Below are 27,599 nucleotides of genomic sequence, written 5' to 3'. Positions count from 1 at the left end.
TCGAAAGTACAGGTAAAAACAGCCCATGTGTTTAAAGTTGGCTTTAACCTCGTGGACTGTGGCGCGTTGCGCACAAATACGAATGCCTGTGATTGACGAATTGTATGTACAGCATTTCGTCACAACATCTTGTTCCTTTAAATCCCTCTAAATATTTTTTAAAAACGCCTTGATATCATATCTGCTAAAGCACTCGGCCGGAAAAGGCGAATGATTTTTATGCTCTGATATTGTTGCATCAGTATAATATGTTCTTAAAAACTATGGAACTATTCTTACAAGGTGGATGGACGCAGGCAAAGATGGTTATAGCCTCTTTTATATTACTTCATTATCTACATTTTCTAAATGCCCCGTATGTCACAAAAAGGGTTTGTGGAAGGGGATGTTAGGTCACCACTCATACAGGCATAATCAAATCATGACCCATCTGCTTAAATATCAGTTGATTGATGCGTAAGAAAGTGAATCATACGAAATAAGGTACATATATGCAAGAATATTCAATTACAGAATATGTTGAAATTATATGGGAAGAAAGGTCACAAAGATGGATCTATCTTAAATTCATGCAGGATATCCTTATTATTCTTATATATTTAATATTATGAAATAAGTGACCTAATTCCTTATCTCGGTAATGAAAATTGTTTAATCTAAAAAAAAATTTAAAAATCTGTTGTTTACTTGCTACAACAATTTTAGCCCTGAAAATATCTCGATACACCTTAACAGAATGTTTGTTTGTCGAATGTCGCTAACGAATATCTGTACAAATGGTGAGCACATTTCAAATGCCAAAATATTAAGTAGGGATTCTTAGTGCCGGAATATGTTTCAAATTCGTACTTTTTTACGATAGATGAAATTCCATCCTCAAGTAATACCAAACCTCTCTTATTTTTAATCCCAAAATGTGTTCCAAAAACTCTTTTATCCAATGCCTGAGCTACCATCGGTTAGCAAGAATATTAAGCACAAAGCAAAGCTTTCACGATGAATGGCTTCGAGCGATCTTTCCGCCTTAGCGAAGCCATTATTAGTAGAGGGCCGATGTTCGTTGGTGCTAGCGTTTTCTTCTGTCAAGCCTTTTACGATTGCGTGACCAGGTATTTCCATTAAAACTATCGAATTATTCATTGGTCACGTTAGGGGTTTTTTTTTGGTGGAGCGCTGTCCGATTTTGACGCTATTTTCTCTCCAAATTCATTCAATGCCTGTCACTGGCCTCAAGTTCGGAGACGTGGATAGGATGAAAAATCGAAATCAATTATTTTTACCAGCCCAGATGTTCCGCAGAAATCCAGCCGCACGGGAAAGATGGCGAAATTGTGTTACGTCCACCAAGTAGACGACACGAAAAGTGTGCAGTTTACACAGTGAACAGGAAATGCTTAACCAAGAGGGCCTAGTCAAAATAATTGTATTGTGTCAATACGGAATCTTTTGCAGTTATAGTCGCAAATCGGTGATACTAGTTTATGGATGAATAAAAGAAAAATTATATATTAAATGAGTTACTTTGAGGCACAAGGGTTAAAATGTAATCTATTATAAGCAAACGTATAAAATTTATGCGGTAAAAAAGCATAATCCTGCATTAGAGTTGAATTTTAATAGTTTTATCCATATATTTTTGATCCCATAAGGCATTCCGGGATGATACTGGGTATTCTCACGAAAAATCAATGAATGACATATTAGCGTGCAGTAATGCTTCGGTAACAAAAGCGCAATAGCTGATTTATTTAATAGTTTACTCTGGTTGAGGTGAAAAAATATTTCGAACTTCAGTTATTAAAGCGATATTTGTTGTGTCTTATTAATCGTTCATAAAAGACTATGCAGATAATTGTTGACAATTTTTGGTGCTACCGACCCACTTTTCAAGTGTTTTTCGGTATCAGTATCTTAAAAAGGTAGAACGTTAAAGATAATTATAATTTATTATTTTGAAAATATTCATGATACCAAATCACAGCACAAAACGTTTCATATCAATAAGATATAAAAATAGGCACAAATATAATTATCAAAATTTCTCTCCAAAATGGTAATTTTTTCCTCTCCAGATGAAAAAAATGGCAAAACTGCATGCCCTAAACGCTCAAGAGGATCTAAACCCAAATCATGGTGATTTCATATGGTAATTAATTTTTAAATTACTCTACAAAATGACTAATTACTAGCTTATTTATATATATATATATATATATATATATATATATATATATATATATATATATATATATATATATATATATATATATCTCAAATGTGAAAATCTGCCAAATTGCGAACACATATTCAAACATGGATATGGATTTAAGGAAGATGAATAGGAACACTAATTGTCGTAATAAAGAAAACTAATAAAAAGACCAACACAGTATTGGCGGGGATGATGGAATCGAGAGGATCAAAATCGTAAGAAGTTTCTTGACCGGACTTGAAACACAGATTTTTCGACTTGGTCGGCCGATACTCTGACTCTACAAAGGTCATAGGTCGGAAAATTGAAATTGAAGGAAAGATCCCGCGAGGAAGACCAAGAGTCAAGGACACATGAAAAAATGAAGAATGACTTAAAACAGAAAAGTTCTCGAGGGATGAAGAAATCAACACTGAATAGGGAGTAATGGAAGACTGCAGTAATAAGTGAAAGGGAAGTGATATAAGGACGTAAGAGTATGGCATTTGGAGAGGGATAAGGATGGGCTGATTAGCACTAGCTTTTAACATTACCACATGTCTCTTGGGAATGGAAAGTTATGAGTGCACTGGTATTTTGGTACCATTTAATTGTTACCTTCGCGGTAGCGCACGTCTCTCGTAATCCGTAACCTTTTCCACTTTGCAGATCTCGTCCCACCCCCCCCCCTCTCCCTGCCTCTCCTCTCCCCCGTGACATTTGTAAATGGTGCTCTTTTGAGCGAATCTCCTTTTTCCCCTTCGCCAATGAGTGACGAGCACGGGATGCGAGGGCTCCCATTTCCGCGAAATGATTTTAGCGGCCGCCCCCGCAATGCAAACGTCACGGCCAACTTTCCGCGGAGGATGAGGGACTCCGGTGCGGCAAGCGATGGCAAGCACTCAACGCGGGCTCATAGTGCTTTAAGACCCCCTGAGGCACATAAGAGCGACGGAATCAATTGTGATGGAAAGATGCATTGGAAGAGAGAGCTAGCGAGCGGCCGCCCCTGTATTTGGGTCAGATGATCGCACCACCGGACGGCAGGGCCGCTGAAGAGATCGACAGCCCGCGAGACGTGACGGCGGAGCGTAATCGAGCCGAGTGGGCGGTAGCGGTCCTCCTCGTTTTTGTTTAAAATTTAATATCTTCCCTCGTGCCCTTGGGGTTTCGAAGAAGGCATTTCATCGGCGTGGATATATCCGTGGGACGTTATAACTTGTGCGGAAGTGGAACGCAGGATTCGAAACGAGCGATTGGAAAAGAGAATTTTGAGCGTCCGACGCGATATACGTAGTCGGTGTAGCCGCGGGGTTTTGTTGGGAGGCGGACTCGGAAAAGTCTTTACTGCACGGTTGAAACTTCAGTTAACGGATTTGAACAAAGAGAGCAGGATTTTTAATTAAAAGAGTTCGGAAAAGTCTTTGAGATGGCAGCCCCGGCGTAGAAAAGATATATTTTGCTAGATTCTGAAAATTCGAATGCAGTTTGACTTCAAGACAAACGTGAAATGGAGAAAGATTCTTATAGGATCATATGGAGACGTTTGAGAAAAGATAAAATGACGCACGTTGCAATTCATTAAGGAAATGCAAATTGATAAAAGTTGTGGAATTCACGGGCCTTGGTAATATGTTTCTACTCAAACAAGGGTAAGTTGTCCTGTTAATTTAACCTTAGGTGTAACGTTACCTGTAGATCTACAAAGATGAAATTAAGTTGCCTGATCTGCTGACGGAGTTCACAAATCGAGTTTTATACAAGCCCATCTGGGGCAGGTATTTCCATTTGAACGCAGTGGGAAAGTTCTGAGATTGGATCTTAAATACAGCTACTTTATTCACAGCTTTTATGGCATTATGTAAACATGAGACGTTGATGGCTACATACTTCCACCAGTAAAGAGTGAATCATGAATTTTTCAGCCAAATTAATCCTGGAAGATGCCAGATACTCGTAGAAAAATACTGCATTTTTCGTTGAGGATAGAATTAATATGAGAGGGATGCGCAATATGAAATAAGTTAGGTGTTTCCGTTTTCAATAAGTGCCATTAAAGTAAGTGTATGAAGGGAATTGCGATTCGAGCTTGGGAAGCGATTGAATTATCCGAGTGGAATGCACTCCGACGTCGGAGAAAATAGATAAGCCGCCGAAAACTATTTTGGCTAATTTCATACAAACGAGTTTTACAATTCTACCGAACGACCATTCAGGAACATGGAAACCCCTTTCTACTAAAATAGAGCTTCTTTCCTTTGACTCACAGAGTCCCTATGGTCAATCTTTTATGATATGAAGACGATATTGAAATGGAAAGTAATATATTTATACTTATGCATTCGTTCATATACATGCGCGATTGGCTCGTATCTTAGCACTTGCCGTTGCAAGCTATTTCAGTGGATTGCGGAGTATTGGGTAGATGCATTACTCTGCAGAGGATTTCCCAGTAAAATATTGCTCATCTGTATAATAAATTACTGTAATTATAATTTTAGTTGGGTCCTCATGACATCTCAAAGTTTCATATATTTTATTTGAATAGACCATACAACATTTGATTGCTCATCAAAATATAGGAATTACTGTTCTCTCAGTAATGAAACGAATGGTGTGATTTATAGCAAGTAAGTCCAATCACTCTATTAAAGTAGTGCTATTTCGTTACCTTTTGGAGAACCCTAGGAGTAAAAGTTATTTAAGTCTTTTAAGACTTCGTTCATCAGCGCGTTGATATATTTCACGTCAATGAGTGTATATGAAAATATGCTTTTAAATTCCGTAGGGTGAATATTCTTGATAAAAGATTCCGGTCTATGACAACTTGTGTACATTTATTTCACCTTTCCCTTCGTGATGAACGAAAAATACGGAATGGAAACAGATCCTTTGTGGTCCTATTTATTTCGGAGGAAATTTGCCATGTCGATCGAGTCTCTTGATTGTCGATATGGGAGCTGTGAGAGGCACACACGTTCGCAGGGGAGAGGCCGAGTGGAGGGAAGTAAAGCGTTCCGTAGACGTTGCGGTAAAAGGGTGACTGTGTGCGGCATGCATGCAGAGAGCTTTTAAATAAGCCTGGGGAGAATGGTTTTCGTGGGAAGGGTTAAGGAGGGGAGTAGGGGAGTGGTAGGATGGGAATTGAGAGGGGGAAAAAAATAATTGAGTGTTTGCCGCCCAAGGAAAATATTCCCCCATTCTGCCTCTCTTCCATCCAGCGCTCTTGTTCTCTTTCGCGATCCTTTTTTGTACGTGGGCTAAAAGGACATCAGTGGCGAGGTACGTGTATACGCTCGCGAGTTTCAGCTACCTACCACATCGGAGAGCGTGGCGGGCTTGGGTTGGTGGTTGGCGTGAGCCTGTACGTGTGTGTGTTTGTATGATTGTGGGTGGTTGACAGGAAAGGAGGGAGGGAGGGGACCGTAATAAAAGAAATCCATAATTTCGATGTTTTCTTTTATTACGCCTTCTCGTTTTTTTCCGAGCAAGGTCGCACGCAGGAATAACGATTTACTGAATGAGGCCAAACCTTGGGGGAGGAAGTAGGTGGGAATGGGAAGGGCCTTGCTTTTTTGCATGTGACGGAATCGCAATACCGGCGTTGACTATGCCTACGCGTTTTTTTTTCGAGGAGGTGATATTTAGCGAGGAGTGAGGAATTAATTCGGAGGAAGGATTCCGTAATGAAATGGGGTGACGCCATTCTTTTGCAATAGGTTTTCACTGCGGCCTTTAATGCCGTGGAAAATCGGACCGCATTGATTTAAAATGAGATGGAGACATTTTCACTTACATTTTCTCCAAATCTCAAATAGATGCTTGTGACCGCGGATCATAAACATCGATTTATTTCCCCTTCGAACTCGTGAGCTGTCTAAATCTTTAAAATTAAATAAGTGAGATTCGGGGGTAGTTATTATATTAAAAGCCTCCTTTGGCGGGTACTTCTCCTCCATCGTAGTAATAATAGTTATTCCTTCTTATAATTTGAGGAATTAATCAATTTTGCGTCATTATTTAGCACGTTATAATGCATACTCTGTGACTGGACGCTGAAATGGATCCCACGAGTTGATGGCAGTTTTTTCAACCTAACTTAATGCCACTCCTAGTTAACGAGTATCACGTTAACCACGCTTGAATCGTTTTCCAACACATTAAATGATGTTGTCACACAGTCATTCTATTTAAGACTGTAGGCGCCATAGTTTAATGTAAGCTGACGTTAAATAGAGCAGACCAGTTATTTCTGTAGGGAAAACATTTGAAACACTTCACATACCTCTACGAAATAATCATCTCTAGACTTTGCCACCGCATGGAAAATTAGGGTAAATAAAAAGATTAGATAGCCATAATATTTCACTTTTAGGCCGTAGATATATTTATTTAAATGTGATATTTAAATGTTTCAAATTTTCATAAAAATTCTCCTGTGATGTGGGTAACCAATCGATGAAATTCATGCTTCGTTCGTTTGGAACCTGGAATTTCCACGAAATTAAGGTGTTGCCAAGAAAAGTTTAAAGGTCTTTGGGGGTCACTGGGCAGATATAGGAGAATGGGACTTGTCAGGGTTGAAAATAATCGAAAAATAATTTTCATAATCTAGACAATAATCGTTCATGAGCCGAGGGAACACCGTCGATGGGGAAAAGGGAAGAAAGCTCGAAAATATCTTCCGTGAGACCGTTTGGAAACCGTGAAAATGGTGATTTGTAAACCACTACGCCAACTGACACGCCCCTATCAGAATCGTCAAAAACCTGATACGTAAAACTAAGTGTGCATTTTTTTCTTCCCCCCCCCCCCCGAAGCGAATTAAAAGATAAACGGAAAGAGAAATAATGTGAGAACAATGGGCTGATCCTTATGGGGGAGGGCGGGGAGACGCAGGAATCGGGAGGAGGTGAAGGCGGCGATTGCGCTGAAAGGTCAGCGTATGACCTCCATCCGTTTGAAAGAGTCCCCGCGTGCTGGGAGTAGTGAGATGGCGAGGAGGGTAGGGGACGGATGGGGGACGGATGGGGGGGAGAGGGGGAAGGGAACGACGGAGCGGAGAGAACTTTCCTCTTTTTCCCCTCCCTCCTCTCTTATATTTCCAGAGGCGAGAGACGAGTCGCATGGCAAAACTGCCCCTCATCACGCAATCCCGAAAGCAGAACGGCACAACGGTCGTCGTGGATTGGAGGAGGGGGGTGGATATATACCTAAGTGACTCGGCTTGAAGAAAGTAGAGAGGTGGCAGGATAAGGGTGGCGGTGGTTGTGGTAGGCATACGGGAAAATAAAAATTACAAGAGAAGCGAAGAAGCGGGGTGTGCGAGGGGAGTGGAGTCGGTAGGTTGGCGTGTGTGGGATAGGTGCATGGGTCGGGCACGGAGATTTGACCGCCCGGCCGCACTTGGTATTTATGTCCTAGGGTGCATTGGACGTTCGTCCGGCAGTCCACACACCATTATCTATCGCGGCTTAATCTTTTTTTTTTGACGCCGTGTCGCCGGAGGAGTCTGTCTCCTTTGAGAGAAGGGCGAGCCCCGTCAAAGGAGCTCCTAATGGGGGATCGGCAGACGGTGGTGGGTTATTACTCACACCCAGAGGGAAAATCGCTCCCGTGGGCGGAGGGGAGATCAGAGGGGACGACGAGTTTATTTGTGCTAATTAAGAGTCCTCGTTAAACTAGCTATTTTCTTTCAGAATATTGCATGGTGAACCAAAAGGCGGGCGTTAGTTCCAATGGAACTAACTATTTTAGAACGCTAAGTCTAGTTGATTTTTAACTTTACAGCTATAATTATGCTGGTAACGGGATCAAGGTGGAAGGTTCCATGTTCTAAATTAAAAAGAAATATTTCCTGATATTTTTAAGTAGCTGCTCTGATAAGATATAAAAACCAGGTTTCAACATGCTTTCTTCATTAATTTTAGTTCCTGTTGCGGCAACGTTATTAAGTTCATTAAATGGATTTATTCAGCTAATGAATGCATACCTTAGGTCGTTCTTTCATTAATTAAAATTAAACACAGATGTGTATACTTACGTTTTTTGGTGCTCTTTCTCTGTCCGTATTCCAAATGGCCTTATTTTATAGTTTCTCTTTATTCAAATGTAGTTCGGCGCGGAAGAGGATTCCTAAAAGCATCAGCAAAAATGGAATGCTAATATCGAGTCGTGGCCATGCTAAGAAAAAAATAATTACCATATTTGTAGAGAATCAGTAATATATTGCATTGATGACGATGATGTTGATGAGGTCCGCAATGGTAAAATTTATCTCATAATAATAGAGACATTAAAGAGTTATAGGTACATATATTTTTCATGTAAACTTAAGTAAGGTAAATAATCTTAATATTGTTTTTGCATTATAATAATTTTAAAAGTGACTGATTTCCAAGACCCTTAAGGTGAAAATATTTTTTTTCAAAGAGATCATTGCACATTGTGATTGATTCCTTCGGCTGAAATCATCGACTATTTTTATCGTTCATATTTTTTACTGCTGGTATTGGTGGGTTCTGTACATTCAAAGAATTTCGCCCATTTTTATGTTTATAAGGTCACAGCTTTAGCTCTTTGCAGAATTCTCAATGAGCGTCTTCTTCTCTCTGTGAACTACCTTTATGACGTTCACATGCTTTTAGCAGTTTCGTTAAAATTTTAACGACTTGAGGGATGAAATAATCTTCACTTAGAGCAGTGAATGAGACTTTTCCGAGCTCTTAGTTGGGTACTATTCTTTCCTTTCTGCGTTGACTTTTCTTTTGAATTTTCGGTAAATTTTCAGCCTTGTATAATAAAGGGCAAATTAAAATATTTTTATACTAACTGACACATTTTCCTAGTGATGGACTCTTTATCACATGCATACCATTACACGTGTTTGCTGCATAAAACCTTGGTAATCAAAAGTAATTTGGAGACCAAATCGTTCAGGGGCAACGCTTTAATTTATTTTCAATAATGGTTTAATATAATATAGCTATAAAGCTAACCTAATATAGCTATAAATCCCTGTCTCACGAATATTGTAGTAACGATAAAGTTTTTCTTTATTTTAATGGCATTTTTAATGCCACTCCATAAATATCCATGAACATTAACGCCATATGATAGAAGTAATCCATCCAAGATAATAGACCGTGATACCTGTAATTTAAGAATCAAATGGCACTTAAATAACCTACGCAGGTAGTTACGTTCTTTCTCTGGATTAAAAACTCCTAATGCTTCAGTGATTCATCTGCAAACTAGCCTTAGTTTCAATTATATTAGATGGCAGATATTATTATTCTAGGCGCTCAGCAAAATAATATTTGCATCACCAGCACGAAATTCTCTAATACTTAGGCTTTCAACCGGAATTCATCTTTTAAGTTGACCTAAAAATCATTGCCCGAATTATTTTGTCGAAAATCACTGTTTCTTTGTATATTAATCTACGGTGATTTCGTTTAGAAAAAGAAATATTACCATAAATGTGACATTTACCGAATGGGGTACAGAGTCTGCATAAACATATACCTTAATTACATAGTGCATCCGAGCAAAAATTTAAATATCAATGAATAGATCTAACTTTTTTAATACATGTACGACATAATGGTATTCTATTTTTAGTGTAGAAGTAAGAAAACTACCCTCGTCTCCTTCAAGTAGAACAGAGTAAAACGCTACAGCCGCATTTGTCAAAGCCATACTATATTTCGTACGTCTTACGAGCTAGAATTTGGTGGCCGTGGATTCGTCACGTGACAAGGTCGCTCAAGTAGAACTATTCAGCAGACGTGACGTGCGAGTCAAGCAGATTTCAGAAAAGATGAAAAAGTTCAGGCCGAAAAGTGATGACTTTTGCGCGCTGAATGGGTGTCGAGCGGTCATTAAATGGAGTTGTAATTGTATGACTGTGCTATGCGGTTCCTGCGCAGAATTTGTTATGAGATCCACCCAGCAATCCCTGCAATGGATATGACCCTTAAGTATCGTCCAACTTTGTGGAAGCTGGAAAAAATGCGATAGGGAAGAGTACGGACTCCAAATCTCCCGAAAAAGTTTATCCTTCGAAATCGTTATAGTGTCGTTAAAGGCGAGCAGTAGCAACGCCGCCATGGTCGTTAACTGACTATTCTCGCCTAAGCTCGGAGTTTGCGTCAAGGTTATTTTAAATTGTCAATAGGCATTATACTCTGATCTCCTTTGCACACGCTATCACTATCTTGTTAACTTTTCTACTCGGTGTTAGTGGGAGGCGGATAGTAACGTTTTATAGGGCTGTCTTTGAGTAAGCTGAATTTCTGTGTAAGTTTAAAGTTACGTAATGTAACGAGGATCCTTGTTCAAGAAGACTGAAGCCATAGATGCAATTTTCAAAGATACCCTAAAACTTCGGTTCTATTTTGAAGGTTTGAATGGAATATTTAACTAATGACGATAATAAATAGCATAGGACGTGAGATTGCATATGATTGTAAAGGAGAGTCTTCGGCAGTTATCATTAGACATGTGTGAGTCAGACAGGTGTGAGATTAGAGAACGATCCAACAAATAATATGGTTTGTTCACTATGGTGAAATGTGCAGCAAATGTAAGATTTTGTGATTCATAAATAACGACAAGCTCCAAACAAAGCGATCCAAATGAAATCCTGCGGAATGTTAAATGACAGTGCCTTTGCATTCCTCTCTCTTCTGTATGCCATCGCAACCATATATACTCTGCTACAATGTATATTTACGTATAGCTGCCATCGCAGCTATACGTAAATATACATTTGGACTTACTTTGTACCTGTGCCAAGCGTTCGAGCATTAAGTAACGTGATACACAATATTTAAATAGTCTAGCATTATTTGGAGCTAAATATTTTAGAAAAGATATGCTTGTGAAATTACAAGATTTTTCAATAATGTTTGGGAATTTTAGCTTGAATTTTATTTACTACAATAACAGTTCGTATCCTTTTGAATTATGATTAAAAAAATTATATTAAGACAAATATCATTCATTAGAGAATAACTTTGAATGGAGAACTTTTCGTGCCTCTTTTATTTTATTATTATCCATTTTGAAATTGATGACAGCATTGATGTGTTATGTGGAATCTTGCGTGCAGCCCCACCCCATTTAAATTACATCATCCTACAGTGGCATGCGTAAGGCGAAGTTTCTGCGTGAAGCTGGACTCTGTCCACGAAAAACACGGAGCGACGGGTGTTTTATTTATATTTCCATTCCTATCAACGAATCGGGATAGCGTGGGAGGTCAGATTAGCTGGATGCCATTTCTGGAACAAAGCATTCGAGTAAGCTACCCCGGCATACGCCCATGGCTTCCCCGATGACATGAAAAGGGCGCTTATGATCTCTCTCCCTCCCTCCCCCTCTCGGTTCGACACACACTCCTCGCCCGCCTTTGCAATAATTATTGCGCCGATTCACGTGTCACGCAATTGGCGACGGGTTCGTTTGGCTCTCAACGGGAGTGCGTTCGCTGAGGCGGTGGGGGAGGTTTGGTGCGACTGCATGGGTTTGGGGGGGTAGCATTGGGAGAGGGGGTGGTTGTGACCGACATTTCTTATTTTTTTATACGTCCTCTCTCCACTCTCGATTCTCCACGTCCCCCCATCCCCACCCCCCACTGCTACTGAAGCGTCATGCATCCTGCCGGAAGAAGACTTAAGGACCCAAGTCCAGGCAAGGACGCATTTGCGGGGGGGGGGACGTTGCGAGACGGGCGAGGGAGGAGGGCTATAGCCCTTTTGTAGGGGGGGGAGGAAGGCATCACATGCCGTCTGAATGGGTGATGTAGTTTTCAGGATGAGGAGGAGGGACATCGAGTCCCTCGATGCCTCGGCATGACTCACTTCAATGAACTCACTTCCATACGACATCCCGGCGCCACATATTTTTTTATTCGTCATCCGCCCCCCCCTTCTACCCCGCCAATTAAACATGACGCTCTTCCCCCTATTTCCTTTTTTTGGAGGGGGAAGGGTAACAATAACGTGGAGTCACCAACCACGCACACACATACACACACGCACGCCCCCACACCGCAACCTTTTTCTGTGAAGTGAGTAATTGGACTGCTTTTCAATTCGTGATCGCGTCGTCCACTTTAAGAAGATCAACTTGTTTATCATTAAGCTTAAATTGATCTTTGGAGAAATACCATGCAGTCATTGCGCAATAGCTCTTCAATTCATTATGCTCTGCCATAGGTTCGTATTCGTCTGGAAGGTTTTTATGATGTCGACCAAGTGAAAAGGTGACTGACTTCGCATTCATGATCCGTTGATGATGTCTCGCAGTGAGCGTGATGCCCGACGTGCAACCAAGAATTGACATCAGTGACCTCATTAAGGGTTTCCAACTATTCCCTTGAGCGGCATTTTCATGTGTTTTTTGCGTTAATTTGGAATTTCGCAAAGAAGATGACGAATAACTATTTAACTAGTCTGTGGTGAATAACTCCTTCCGACGGATAACGAGTGATTGTTTTGCCGCTCGGTTTAATGGGAATATTAAATCCTTACGTATTAACTTGCGCAGGCGACGTAGATTTTCTGAGTGGCTCCTATCAGATTATATTTCTGTATACCTACTATGTACAGAAATATAATCTGATCCATCAGAACATAGCTTTACATCGCACGCAAGATGAGGTGAATACTACGAAGATGCTTAAAATCACTGAACATTTTCCGAGAAGCACAGTCGATACTAGGTTTGGTTAGCTATTTGCCTTCTCAGAAAAGTCCTCCCTTAAGCAAAGTGTAGTAGCCGTATATCAAGCAATTATTCATGTATCATTGAAAAGTTTTTTTGTCGTAAAAAATTGCCACAAATTATGTATTTGTGCAAATAAAAATGAGAATAACGCTCTTTTTTATGTTATAGTTAACGTAGTCCATAGTTTCTGTTAGTAGTCAGTGAACCGCCGCTTAAAAACGACACCTGTGCCACTCATGTAGTGGTGGTGGAATTTTGGTACGTCCTTCATGGCCATTTAAGACGGGGTCCGAAAGAAATGTTGCCTGCCAAAGAGTATAAGACACTTTACATGGTGGGGATCGAGATGTTGCGGGAGCTAATGTACTGGCTTCCCTCCCAGAGGGCGCGGGTTCGAATCCCGGCAGTGTTGAATATTTTTCAGAGGTATATCGATCCCTACTTGAGGTGCTTTGTGGAAGGCACTTTGAGTGAATACGCCGTCCGTCGGATGGGACGTTAAACTAGACGTTAAAGACGTTAAATGGGATGGTGCCTTTCGTAAAGAGCAGTCTAATGCCGACGCCGGGTTTCTCTTCACCCTTCATCCCTTCCTGCCCATGCCCTATGGCGCAAATGACCTCAGCAGTCGGTCGCCTCCCCTAAAAACTACTACTACTTTACATGGTTAATTTTACAGCCAACTGAAAATATCTTAATTTTAGGAGTGAGTGAAATTAAAAAGTGTTTACACGTCACGGCATTAATATTTCATCCGGATTACATTGAATTATTTAGCTTGTTGAGCGTTCACTCTCACGGAAGACTCACTTGATTTAATATTACGGACGAAATCCTTTTCAATTCGGTCTCCGTATTTTGATATATATATTACTATTTTTTATATGCAACGTAGCACAGTTGAACCTATTTGCACGTGGCGGAGAGAGGAGGCCGGTAGCCCAAAGATGGTGAGAAATTGTTACTAAAGATATTGCTTATTATAATTAAGAAATTGAATACTACATCCATTGCGTGGGTTCTACATTTACCGACAAAACGTTGAGCATTGAAGGATTTCATTTCCTCGCTCAGTAGAGATTAATAATCAACGTTGAGCGTGGAGTTACGTATGTTAGATATAATCCTATTGTCCGTATATTCTCTCTAAATAGAATCCCGCATAGAGTAATTAATTATCATTCATAAGTGTTTTCTCTTGTAAATAATCAATTAAAACTGGTTCTGCTATATCTGTTTTTCTTTTCACTCTTTGCAGAGTTGATGCTGACAGGAGGCCACAGCCATCGTACGCTCAGTAACGTGAGTAGAATACGTTATGATATTTTAAAATTCATCACACACTTTTTAGGATGAATTGTTGCGTAAATACCTTCGAACTTGCAAATTTTCGTAATCAAATTCAAATCAAGATATTCAAAAGAAAAATCTGCATGAAATTAGTGACCGATGCTGTAAATTGTTGCGGTGCGTAGTTTAAATATTTTTTTCCTTGCACCGAGCGTTTTGCATTAAATTTATCATTTATGTTCATTCTCAATTTGATCACTGCTTAATGGAAATTCCGAAAGTCTAAATACATTTTATACGATCTCGGTATATTTTTCAAAGCCTTTAATTTAAATTTAACTACATCTTTTCTCCTGCTATGGTTTGAATGAATGATATAATTTTGACCCAATCAGCATGATTCCTCATTATACTCTTTTTTCCTTGCTACTGTAAAATTATTCGTTTTTAGTCTTAGCATGCAGTTGTTTAGAATAATCGGCTTCTACTGTCAGTTCTCAAGGTTACTGCCGTTTTAGGCTACGCTTTTCAAATCGTCCATGTCTTTTCTCCATGAAGTGAAACATTCTAAACAAAGTGTTTCCACCTACGGCGTAGAGTTAGTCAGCGTTTCTTCTTCGAGCACAGCATTAAAGTCTTCAGCACTCTTCTTGCTTCAGTTATTCTATACTTAATGTCGTCGTTCGAATTTCGTCCCTGCTAATATATGCCGCTTTCGAAATTTGTAAGGAATGCCATTTACTCTAATTTCTCATCTCGTTAAAGTAGCGTCTACCTTGGGTTTCCCTCTTTCACATAACATAATTACAGTTCTCTCCATTAAATATTATATCGATAAAGTTATTTACGTTGCTCTCCCAATGACAGCATCTCTGAAGGAGTTCTTCATTATGTGCGACTACTTCTTTACCATCTGCTAAAGGGAACAATTATTACAAACTGCTTAATTACCCTTAACTGTAACTTAATTGGTAGTTCACTTGGCGTTACTTTCAACCTTTATGAGCATCTCTGATTGAGAATTTTCAATTGTGATTATTAGACCTGAAGTGGTTATGCTTTTAATAACATCGACTTGGTCAATCAGTTGGTAAGTGCTCTCGTCTCAAATTACAGAAAATTAAGAGAAATATTATTAACGCCATGTTCTTCGAAAATACGAATGCAATATTGCTCAAATATGGCAGTAAAAAACTGTTTGCTTGTAATTTCCTGAATTCCAACTTTTTTATTTCTTCCAAAATTCGTGTAAAGAAGAATACTATTTGATTGGTAGTCTACTATTTAAGGTATTTTTGGATGGACTAAGGCTGTACACTGCCACATTTCTTAGCCTCACTTAACAAGACAAAGCTTTACATTGCAAACTATATTCTATTGTTCTTCAATTACCCATACATTATCCCTCCCATCATTCCGTTCAACATCCCTATCCTTTTCCTACCCATTCCTCTCTTGCCTGACGTCCTCTAATCAACCGCAGTCTTCAGCATTCCAAACCAATGAAAATGTTCTGCATCCATCTTTCTTGCATGATTTGAATTTTACCTAACAACACTCTCTCCTACTCTACCACGCTTAGTACAACGCTTGATTTCCTATCCGTTCTCGTTTCTTCACCATCTTTCTCAATTACCACATCTCAAAAGTGTCTAATCTACACATTCCGTTTTGCTTCGATGATTAAGTCTCCAAGCCGCAAAAAATCACGGTTCATACCAAAGAGTTCTCCAGTCTTTGTTATGAATTAAAAGAAATATTGAAATATCGTACTTTTTGTTAAATAAAAGTCTAGTTTCCCATCATTACAAATAGATTTTATCCTATATATCTGCTCAAATCACGCCATGCCTTTTTAAGAAATTAAAAACTCCAAGGCGTCTGTTTGAACGAACAATTTCCTTTCGGCTTTGCTACTCCAAGATCTTTTTTCCTCGCATCCCCTAAGTCATTGACCACCCCGGTTCCCTCTTCTTAGATCTCAGGTTATGAAAGTTTGTGTAGTTTTCAACCGTGTCATTTTGGCAGCACTTAATCTGCTTGAGAGATCATTATCACAGGTGACCAATCCGATAATTTGTCTGTAGCACTTGTCCAAACTTTCCAGTTCCCTTTCAGTCTCTTTATCTCTGCCATTCGCTTCATTTCTTTAGCTCCATGTACCAAAATTTTCAATTGCCTACTTCTCATGGTTAATCTTCACATATCATTTAATTTTGATCATTTTCTATCGTGCCTAATTAAATGTGACCAATCAAATGTTCCACATCTCCATCTTCTATAAAAATCCTCTCTTTACCCACTCTTTGAAGTACTTTTTTAAAGCTTTCTTCGGTTGCAGCGCAGTTCCTTCACTTCCAATCTTCTTTTCTCTACTCCGTCTTACCCTTAGTTTAAATTTCTTTCTGTAGAAAAGAAGACCATCTCTAAATCTTAGTGAATCACTTTTTTATATCTATGCCTGCTCTACTTCCCTCGAGTAGTTGTTTCTCCTGATAAAATGTCTTATTTGCTATTCCTATACGTCTTAACCAATCCCTCTTGCCTCTCGATCTTGGGGCATAAATAGTAAATTTCTTCCACTTGTCTCAGCGTTTCATTCAATGGTATTACTTGGAGATTATCTTCTCAGACCGACTGCAGACCATGACTTTACCTTAAATCTTGTTCATTTAAAGGCTAAACTTGTTCATCCAACTCCTCATAGTGGCCATTATGCTTTTAAGAGGTATCAAGAGGCGCAAAATCCGCGACAAAAAAGTTATACAACGTTATAAGAGAATATTGTCAACACTTGAAAATAATTTTATTGATCCTGTAATTCCTCCTTATCTTATTATATCCTTCTATCTTGCCCGGTGTACATTCTTTCATGGTGTAACTTAAGAAATATTTCCTAAGACTAGTTTTGATCGAATGCTTTAAATTTATCTTCATAGAAATAGAAGAAAATATATCATCATTTTCAGCTCTAAAATATCATATGATGAATCACAATTTTCCAATTTTTTGTGTGGTCAATTAATTACAGTTCACTTGTACTTTGCAAACTCACTTGTAAGAAGGTCTTTCTTGATATTTCAAGTAAATTGCCTCATTTAACTTAAGTTATATATTTAGTGAGACTTACCGCAATTATGAGTCGATAGTTATAATCGTTCAAGGCGTATTTTGGAACGCAACCACTTAAGAAGTTACTTTTATGCAACCGGACATAGCACGCGCTATAAGAAGAATATATTTCATTTCCAATAAAGTTTCAATAGAAAATTGTTCATATATCACCGTGTCGTAATTGAAAAAATACTTTCAAATCCTTCCATTATTAACGCTTAACTTCTATATTCGATTATATTCTTTCTGTAATGAAACTAGTTATTTTAGCGATTTCCTACGTTAACCTACAAAGGATTATATCCAAGGAAATCCTGCTGGAAGAAAACTATTGTTTCTACGCAAGTATCTTACCCCAATTTATTTACATCACAAAAAAGAAATGTACCACATTTTAATTTGCGGGCCAAAATAAAAGTCTCAAATTAATTACCTTTGTAAGAAATGTCTTCATCGAAGCAAACATTTTTCCTTATGGAAAACATAATAATTTATTCGGCTCAACAATTTAAAAATCCATACTTGACCTATTTTTCTGCTGTCTAAGTATTTATGAATAATTTTTATGTGAGGCAGCAATAAATAATAAAATAATCCTGAATCATTAAAACATCACATGCCATTAAAAAAGTCTCACTGCCCATCTCACATGGATGGCAATTCAAGATTCAGAAAGGGAGTTCCCGTTCTTGTGCATGAATGGCATCTGCAATTGATTTTCTTCATCTTTTGTAGATATATTTGGTGGGTAAAGCCATATGGAAAAAATTCACGGTCTATTTTTAGGAATGTGAAAATATCTAGTAAAAAAATCTATGTCCAAGACTTTAGGAAGTTTGCTTTGATTTTTCCCTTCGTAGTTTTTCCAAAGGTAAAGGGATAACCTTATATAAATTATTTCGTAGGTCTGGGTTTTACTTTGGTCATTTCATAAATTAGTTTTGGGTTGCAATCACCCCCTGCCACACATCCTAGTGGTGACTTGCAGCGTACTGTGTATAATATGGGGTTTTAAGTGTATTTGGGTCACTAGATGGATAAAGCAGTTCCCGAAATGTCGAGAGACTTCATCTTTCGCTCAAAAACCTTTCTCATCACTACTGAATACGTAAGAGGAGATCATTAATACGTTCCCCGGTCCTGAAAATTGGGCTCACCTCAGTGTTAAAGGGTTCCTGACCCTCCATGTCCGGCCTTCCAGGGATACAGAGGAGTTGCGGCTCAGATAGTTACGTAGTTTGAGAGCAAGACCAAATGTGTCACGTTAGCTTCAAAGATGGAGAAGAATATGGTGGTTACTTACCCTTGTTTAAATATAGTAGCTTCTACCTTATCCCGGTCGGAGTCTTGGTCTAAATTTGGTTTGATGTGCTGCTCAATGGGGTCACAACAGCATGGGTGGGTGCAAGTAATTAAGAAAGTATAGCATGCTTTATTCCTGCTTTGACAGAAGTGACAGGCGATCGACTCTTTACTCTCCGCCAACCATGGTTTCAATTTTTATTACTGCAAAAATCGCGAATTTTATCTTCATCTGGATCAATTTTACGTTTTATGATGTACATCAAAATATTTTTCTCAAGATTCGATAGCAGAAATCCTTTGAACTGTTCATATCCCATCAGGTAATCGGTTTGAGGTCACAGAAAACATTTTGTGGTAAAACTCTGTGACTAGCGTCGGCTAAATTTAACATTATGTGTTCCCTGGAATTTGCACAGTGATATTTGAATGGTAGTTACGATTAGAGAGAAATGTATTCCAGTTTTGAAGTCATCAAACGAATAGTTATTGTGTCCAAAACTCATGTATAGAAAAAGCTGACGAACTTTGTAACGAAAAATGTTTTTAATTACCAGTAAACAAAATATTTTTTACTATGATGGATAGTTTTACTGGTAGCGCACATGAAAACGGGCCGATATCTCAGGCCGCATTAAACTTAATTGCCAGGAAAAATAAAAAAATGCTTTTCTAATGTACAAACAAAAAATGTATGCCTGAACAAAAATTAAATAAAATGTTTGAATTAAAGCATAATGATAATATTTTTGGAGAAAGGGCACACAGATAGGATAATGAAAGCGTAGAAATTCCTAGAATCCCAAAAAGCTCAAGTCTCGCTTGGAAAGCAGAATATTTTATGATGAATGTTATCAGACAGCGCCTTCATTCAAGGCTTGGAGCGCTTTTATCGGAGACATAATGTTCAATGAAGCACTCTTAGACGGCATCAAAGGGCTGTGACGCAGTTAGTAAACTACTTTAGATATATTTATTAAAATATAAGCAGAATGTTGAAGTAAGCAATAAAGGTCTCAATCTCAAATAAAACCTCTCATGGGACACGGCTGGTGCAAAATTTCCACATTCTGTGACAAATCATCGTCTCTATTATCTCTATTAGTCTTACCATTGGTTTTTAGTGGCCCATAAACTATCCTGTTGCCGATGTTCATTCCTTTAAAGCTTCTCGTGCTTTTATCATCAATAGATTCTTCTTATATATTTCTGACTTTATCTGTATTTCTTTCCAGATATGCCCTTTCCAGATTTGTCCATTATGATTTTATAGTAAGATGATTCATCTCATAATGTGTCCAAATAATATTTCGCTTCTTTGTTCCGGTATTTTCCATAATCTTCTCTTTTTCCTTCTTGTTTTAAGGACTTCTTCTGTATTGACTCTCTTAACTATTACCGATATCCTATTAGCGATACCTATTTTACTGTACCACCACTTTTCCATTGTTCGCAATTTTTTCCACAAAATGTTCTTTTGACTCATAACCGGTTGAATATTTGCTTAAGAATATGTATTTGATGTGTCATTGTAACTATGAAGAGAAAGCTTTTTGGGCTTGTGCTATTAAATCACTGCAATCTTTTTCTTCCATCATTAAAACTCCAACTATTTAGAAAAATTTCGCCCGTTCCAATGTTTTCTACCCCGGCATAAAAGTCAACAATTTCAAAGTGTAATAATCATTGTTCTTGACTGCGACCTGGCAATCCGAATGATTTTCACGCTTTCAAATTTTTGCAATTAAATTCACATTTGTGGATGACTCCATTAAAGCTATTGTCGCGGCGCCTCCCTCACTTTCCTTGAATTCCCTGGTCTTATTTAAAAATGATTCCCGATAAATCAACTATAACCTTCAACTTTTTGGTTTATTAGTTTCTTCATATTAAAGTCTAACACAGGAAAATTAGCAAGAAAATTAACTGCAACGGATAGGTGTAGCTATAGAAATGGTGGAAATTGCGAATTGCTTCACGCCATCCACTTTTAAGATTATGATTTATAGTGTATATGAGGCCTAAAATAGCTATAGAAAATATACTAATTGTAGGTATTAGTCTCTGGGCTATTCTAGTCTTAAGTCCAATCGAAGTTCTTATTCCTCGCATAAGTTTCATTTCCAGGATTTGTCATATGATGTACCCTTTCATTAGACTTCTCATAACATATTTAGTTCGGATTTACCTTTCCGGACTCTAAATTTAGCCATATTTCTAAGGCTTCATAAAATATAAGTAACGCTTTCACACAATGATATATCTGCAACAAATGAGATAATTTTCAACAATGCCTTTTTTGAAAAATATATTATGGGTTGTACCAACACACACAACAAAGAGCATTCGTATGAGATTAGGATTCCACTCGAGTATATAATAAATTACTATTAATATAAGCCCGGCATATAAAACAGTTTTCACCGTTTGCTTCAGATACCAGCTGTAGTAACTGATATAATGGACCATTCAAATAAATATGCATTGCACAAAATATGGCACTAACGTTGCCAATGCGCGCATCATTGTACAGATATCCTAAGGCTGATACAATGTTGGTGATATCTTATAAAATTATTATTTGGATATCATGTTAAAAATTGTAACCGTGTAAATACAGAGCCAATTCTTACTACCGTTTTCAGTGATACGTGTAGATAGGCTTTTCACTTCCGATTAATAACCCTCTCCAACCACTACTTTCCCTAATATCTTATATTCCCATAGGGTACTCTGTAACCCTTCCTCTTATTATTCATTCAGCATTAAAAGGAATATCATTCCTATGCATTGCTTCTCTTCCTCTTTCTTATGATATATTCAAGGAGGTATTCTTATTCAGGACTAGTGTGCATGATATAAGTTTCACGCCATGGATGGATACTTATCCAGTATCGGAAAAAAGCGAGGATATGATGACGCGTGCCATATGTTGACACCGGCCGGCCGCAATGTCGATTCTGTTTCTCTCGGCCGAAGAGTGTAGGTGCATTAGCTAGGGTCATGCCGACGGTAATGTCGGAACATACTTTGGAAGCGTAAAGTAGATATGATATTCTGTAGTCTCGGCTGGAGTGCTTTATTTTATTGAATCTCTGGGATGAAAGAAATCCTGATCAGATATACAACCCTGTAAATCTGATCATCTCTTTTGAGACATTGGCGCTTTGAAACGACAGCCAGGGTTTCGTTGGGGCCACGTTTGGCTGTACATTAGTTGCACGAGTACAGCCTGATGAACATTTATTTCTCTATACTCATCTTTGATGGGAAAATTCACTCATTCGGCCCTAAATTTCTTCTAAGTCCGGATTACATTTTATTTCCCCATTATCTATTCGTTTACTCGTCCTTCTATTTTAGCCAACATATCCTTGGCTCTAAACCGATCCTTTCAATGTACACTATGCATGCTTTTTAATATTCACATCTCCCAATTTCCCAAATTCTGAATTGGTTGATCATAGATCACAGCTATTAATCATGTTACCTTAGCAACAATGGATATTCCCTCAAAAGTTTCACCATGATTACTCGTAGAATCATAAGTATTGTTACAGCCTGTCTCGGGATTTCACATACTATCTTTATGATCCATTGATGAAAATGCCATATATCGTATAAACTTAATTTTTAATGCTTTAATTTCAAGTTAATCCAAAGTAGAATCAAAATTTTTGGGTGACAATAATGATTTACAGCAATCAATGGAAGTTTTGTTAAGTAGGTCAGTGCAAAAAAAGGCAGCTTTAATTATTTTAGATTCCAGGACCTGAGTAGGTTTCATCCAACAGAGCATGGCTATCTTAAAAATTTATTTGTAATTATTTAATCATATTCTAGTTCTTGCAGGGTGCCACAGCATTACTTTCTGATTTGAAGGGGATTTGAAATCAAATCAGAAAATTATGCTGCCGCACCCTGTATTTTCTTAGGGAGAATTCTCAATGTTCCTGAAACCTGATGTTCTAATTAAAATACGAGTAACACCTAAAATTCCATTACTTTAGCCGTCTTAATACGGCATCAAATTCTTTAAAATGAATTACACCAAAGAAGCTATAAATTTAAGTGAATCATTATATTACATATGTTATCCTAACAGTTACCTCTACCTTATAGCTCAATATTACCATTGGCCGATTCCAGCTCTGGTCTCGACATTCCATAAGTGGTAATGTTTTTAAAAGCATATCGGGTAATCGAAAATATGGTGATCAATTCTACATATATAGACAAATGCAGAGCATGAGACGCTGAGATGCGTGAGGGAGTGTGATTAATAGGGTGAAGTGTGCACTGAAGGGTGAATGGAGGTGAGGGAGGTACTGTCAGGGGACCAGTAGATGCACGAATAAACCTTTGCTAGACCGCGTGGACGTAAAATTTTCACACCGTGGGTCTTCGACTCTATAACGTACTACCATTAGTCGACCACCACTTGACAGCAAGCAACACGTTTAAGATCGTCAGTGAGTACGCCTTTTCCAGGAAGGGATTTACCGACACCAGCTTCGCTCATTTTTTGCCCTGTTTACTTCATGGGTGTATCTAGTATTGAATACGCCTTATAGAGGTAAGAACTAATGATTCCACCTATCTTCTAACGCGGCGAACCCGGGAAGAATTCTTTATTATATTGTCCGAAGCTTTAGAGGCGTTTACTCGCTAGCGCGTCCGCATTCCGTGTATGGATGCGGAGCACTTTTGAAGAACTTGCTCATTTAGGAGGAAATTCAAAGGAGAGGGAAGGCAAGCGGAGTCTTCGGAAAGCGGTTAAGCCGCCCCTTTATGGTTAGGGAACTATGAGTACTTAGGGCACCGTCTCCGACCGAATTTAATGGTACGTGAACGGTGACGGAATACTCTCCTCCCATTCCTCTTCGTCTCCCACTCGTGGAAAGGCTCCCACATGATGTGACGTCCTTCGAAAATCTCTTTCACTCGTCGCTAACGTAACCGAGATTCTAGGAGACGCAGGCGGCGCAAGAGCGACCGTCACGTGTTTACGCCTGCAGTCTGCGTCAGAGATGGAGCGCTCGTCAAATGGCACGAAAATTTCCTCTCCCTCTGCCGCGGTTGAAATGTTCTCGCTTACGGAGACACGTACTTCACCTGCGTTGAGAGAAAATCCTGAAGGATGAGTGATTACCTCGTCGTGGGTTCTCCTTTCTTTTCCGTGCTATTTCGCGGCGCTGGGGTCGTTGAAATATATTCATCTCTCTTCCTGATTTCCGATGCAGCAGCTTGTCGGGAATTTTTTTGTGAATGAGCTTTCTTCATCTGGGCTGTCTTCAGGCGATCTCGTGTTCTCATGTATAATTTTGCTGGTAATGTTGTCTTAATGCTCACAAGTGCACATATTTCTCACACAGTATGATAATAAGGGATCGTCATTTCCATGGATACAACTCCGTTATAATATCTGTTTTGAAATTCAGTGTAGGTGGAGAAATAGTTTACACCAAATTGTTTTAATAGATCTATCCATTTTATGCATATCGTGATAAAATACTAGGCTAGTATAAAAGGGCTCTTGGTTTTCCCATTCTAAATCTATGATTGAATGATGGTGTCCGGGCGAGATAGAAATGGGTGATGAAGAGCCGATTTAAAAATCCAAAGGCTTGGTGTTCGAAAGGCGATTTAGGAATGAATTTGATTTTTGTGGAAAGCATCATATTGTACGTTGTATCAAACCTTAGTCGTTTCAGCAACTAAAAGAAAAATCTACTCTTACTTAGGCAAAGAATGATTGAGCCACCGAGAGCTTCTTAATAGTAAAAATATGAATTATCTGACCTAAGTCCATAGTTTCAATTTTCTCATATCAAAAAAATGAACGTATCATTGGGAACAGTTTAACATTCGCCGGTACTACACGCATTATAACTTTGATATCTTTTTTGTCGGACCCTGGTGTACCAAAGGTATTTACTACTTGGTCATTGTGGGTAATGGGCTTTCAGACTCAATTTGGTGGCACAATGTTCTCTCCTTCGGATACCCTCTTGTTGCCGTTCGTCAAGAATTAACCGGTGGGGTTCGTTCCGCTTTGCCTCCTATCCTAAAAACATCTACGGATCAATCAACCAGCAAACCATCCTCTATCTCTGATTCAGTCAAAGATCTCGTCTGGATTAATGTTGCCTTCCCAGAAAACAACCACCTCACTACATTAACGTACTTGAACTCATAGGTACTCGTAGCATGCAATTTCTAATTAGCAGAATTCTCTTTCACAAAAACAGCGTCAACGCAGTCAACTATCTATATCCGCTTTTTATCTCTATGATGAACTTAATATATTTTTTCTTTTCACGTTAGCAACAGAAATGGATTATTTGTGCATTCAAGGGGAAATAATGCCGTCATCTAATGTAACTTCAGTGGTTTGCACTCCGTGAACTAATGTAGCGCGGACGCCTGCCACACTGCCTCTCGGAATGTCTCCCTATGCAACGCACCGCAGGGGCCAAAGAAGCTCTTGAATTTTAAATCTTCCGTCCTACTTGATCTGCTGGAAACATTAACGTGCCGCGATAGTGGAACTCGCGAAGAACTTAGCGTGAGCTCTAAAACATTTATTTGTGCTGAAAACTAAGGCTTTGCTAACGACTGACTACTCCTTATCACGGAAAATCACTTGTAGTCAAATTACGTACGTGTGCACCATATTTCGCAGAATGTTTGGCCATCATAGAATTTTCTCTGTGATAAAAATAAGGTAATCGACCAATACCTTCACTTAAAATCAGCCAGTGGTCGCCTTTGGAGCAATAGAATATGAAATGGAAGTTGAACATTTATGAAACCAAATGTAAACGTATTTTATAAGAATACTTGATTTTATGTTCCTCAAATACTATGAGGTGTTTTAAATTGCAAGTAAAGAGGAATTAAGTTTCCATGTATATAATCACCTTTGGTATTTCAACGACAATAGCCAGTCTAACTCAGGCACTAATACTTACGCCGTACTAAGCGCATCGATGCAGGTGAAGTGCAGGTAATGTATTTTGAAGATTATTAAGTAATTGTAATGATTATTGCTGTAAATTGTGATTTTTTGGAATCTGACCCCATACTAATTGGATGTAGATTTTTAAATCATAAAAACACAAAGATAAGGACACTCACATTTGTTGTTTTGACGTCAAAACAACATACTATATGCGTGTCCTTCCTTTGTGTTTCTATGGTTTAAAAAACTACATCTTTGTTTTTATGTGTTTGTGCGTCGCCGAAGAGCGTTCCATTTCGAATATATCTATGTATGTATATATATATATATATATATATATATATATATATATATATATATATATATATATATATATGTGTGTGTGTGTGTGTGTGTTTGTGTGTGTGTGTGTGTGTGTGTGTGTGTGTGTTAACAATTTTGCGCAGCCGAAAACTTGAGAAGCTAGAGGGAGAATTTTGTATTTTAATTTGTAATTTGTTAATGAAATGAGTTATTTCTGTTTGTGGCAAAGTTTACTTGTAATTATGATTCAATAACAACTTAATTTTATTATTTTGTGTCCTCGGATAGAACATTTTTTCATGGAATTTGGATCTAATATATGCACTTAATGTGAAGCTAATAGCTACTCTCACGTTTTTTCTTACAATCGTGTTTCTTTGGTCGGATTCAGTTTTGTGATTAAATATAAAATTTTCCTGATAGGTATATGAATCTACAGGGTCGCACCCAAAATTGGTAGGACTGATTTTTTTACAAGAATTTTATTGAAAATATACTTACATCGACTTAATAATCTTCAAAGAATGCTCCTTGAGCTGCGACACACTTAGTATAAAGTTGCTCCCATTCCTCTTACGCCCGCTGGAAATTTTCTTTCGGGATGCCGTTGATAACCCTCGTCGAAGCCTCTTGAACGGCCTTTATCGAGTCAAAACGTCGTCCCTTGAGCTGTCTTTTCATCATGGGGAAGAAGAAGAAGTCCGGTGGTGCCAGATCGGGAGAATAGGGCGGGTGCGGTAACGTGGCAACGCCGTATTTGGCCAGGAGCTGTCTGACGACGAGCTCGCCATGGCAGAATTTTCGGTACCATCTTGGCGTACACCTTGCGCATGGCCAAATCCTGTGGAATAATGCGTTGGACGTTGGATGAAGACAGGCCCAACTGGTCAGCAATTTCTTCACTGGTTAAGCGTCGGTCTGTGTTCAGCAGTGTCCTCACTATGTCCACATTCGTGACGGTTCTTGCCGTCGACGGCCGTCCGGAGCGATGGTCGTCTTCAACGAGCTCCCTACCCTCTTTAAACAACTTGTGCCACACAAATACTGTGGAACGGCTTAAGGCAGTGTCCCCATAAGCCTGCTTGATCATATCGAGGGTCTCAGTGGCCGTCTTCCCGAGTTTCGCACAAAACTTCGCGGAATAACGTTGCTCTAAATTCAGATTCATTTTGTTTTTCGACGCGGAAAAAAAACTTGCATCACTAAAACCGGTGTCCTCACTCAACGACAGCCCGCAGGCGACTGAGGCTGGTGTCGGTCTGTTGCTAAGAGCCCCCTCCACCTTACCCTGCCAGACAGACCCGCCTCCACCGCTCCGTTCGCGCCATAGAAAATCAGTCCTACCACTTTTGGGTGCGACCCTGTATAAATATGTCTGCTTCAATAGTTCTGTTACCTGTTCGGCGTATGTATTAAATTAGTTGAGGAGTATGCCTTGCCCAACGAGTGTCCATCCTCTACGCGGGTGTATAGCCCCAAATAAAAACAAATCTCTCAATCGTGATGGCTGCTCAGTAATTGGTTTGGAGTTTATACCTCCTAAATGCTGCAATCGTTAAATTCTTTGATATGGAGTCAATCAGTTAGCATATACTTTGAGATGTAAAGGATTTAAAAAAAAAAAATTTCTCTTATCTCACCCTGTTATTCTATATTCATCATCAATGCGCCATTAAACGTGGCAGAATTGTATTTAAAATT

The 27,599-nt window shown here is 38.8% G+C and overlaps 1 long non-coding RNA gene across 1 annotated transcript in view; it reads left to right on the top strand.

The window, feature by feature from the left end:
• Positions 1-27,599, top strand: part of LOC139686195 (uncharacterized) — a 246,452-nt gene that overhangs the window by 179,894 nt on the left and 38,959 nt on the right. Inside the window, exon 3 of the long non-coding RNA XR_011700322.1 lies at positions 14,184-14,227. This is a non-coding gene — a long non-coding RNA (uncharacterized lncRNA). The remainder of the gene's footprint in view (positions 1-14,183; positions 14,228-27,599) is intronic.

The sequence above is a fragment of the Hetaerina americana genome, unplaced genomic scaffold (assembly GCF_022747635.1).
Source record: "Hetaerina americana unplaced genomic scaffold, ioHetAmer1.1.p SCAF_132, whole genome shotgun sequence".
Lineage (NCBI taxonomy): Eukaryota > Metazoa > Arthropoda > Insecta > Odonata > Calopterygidae > Hetaerina > Hetaerina americana.
The sequence above is the reverse complement of the archived record's forward strand: the minus strand, read 5'-3'. Positions and strand labels throughout refer to the sequence as shown.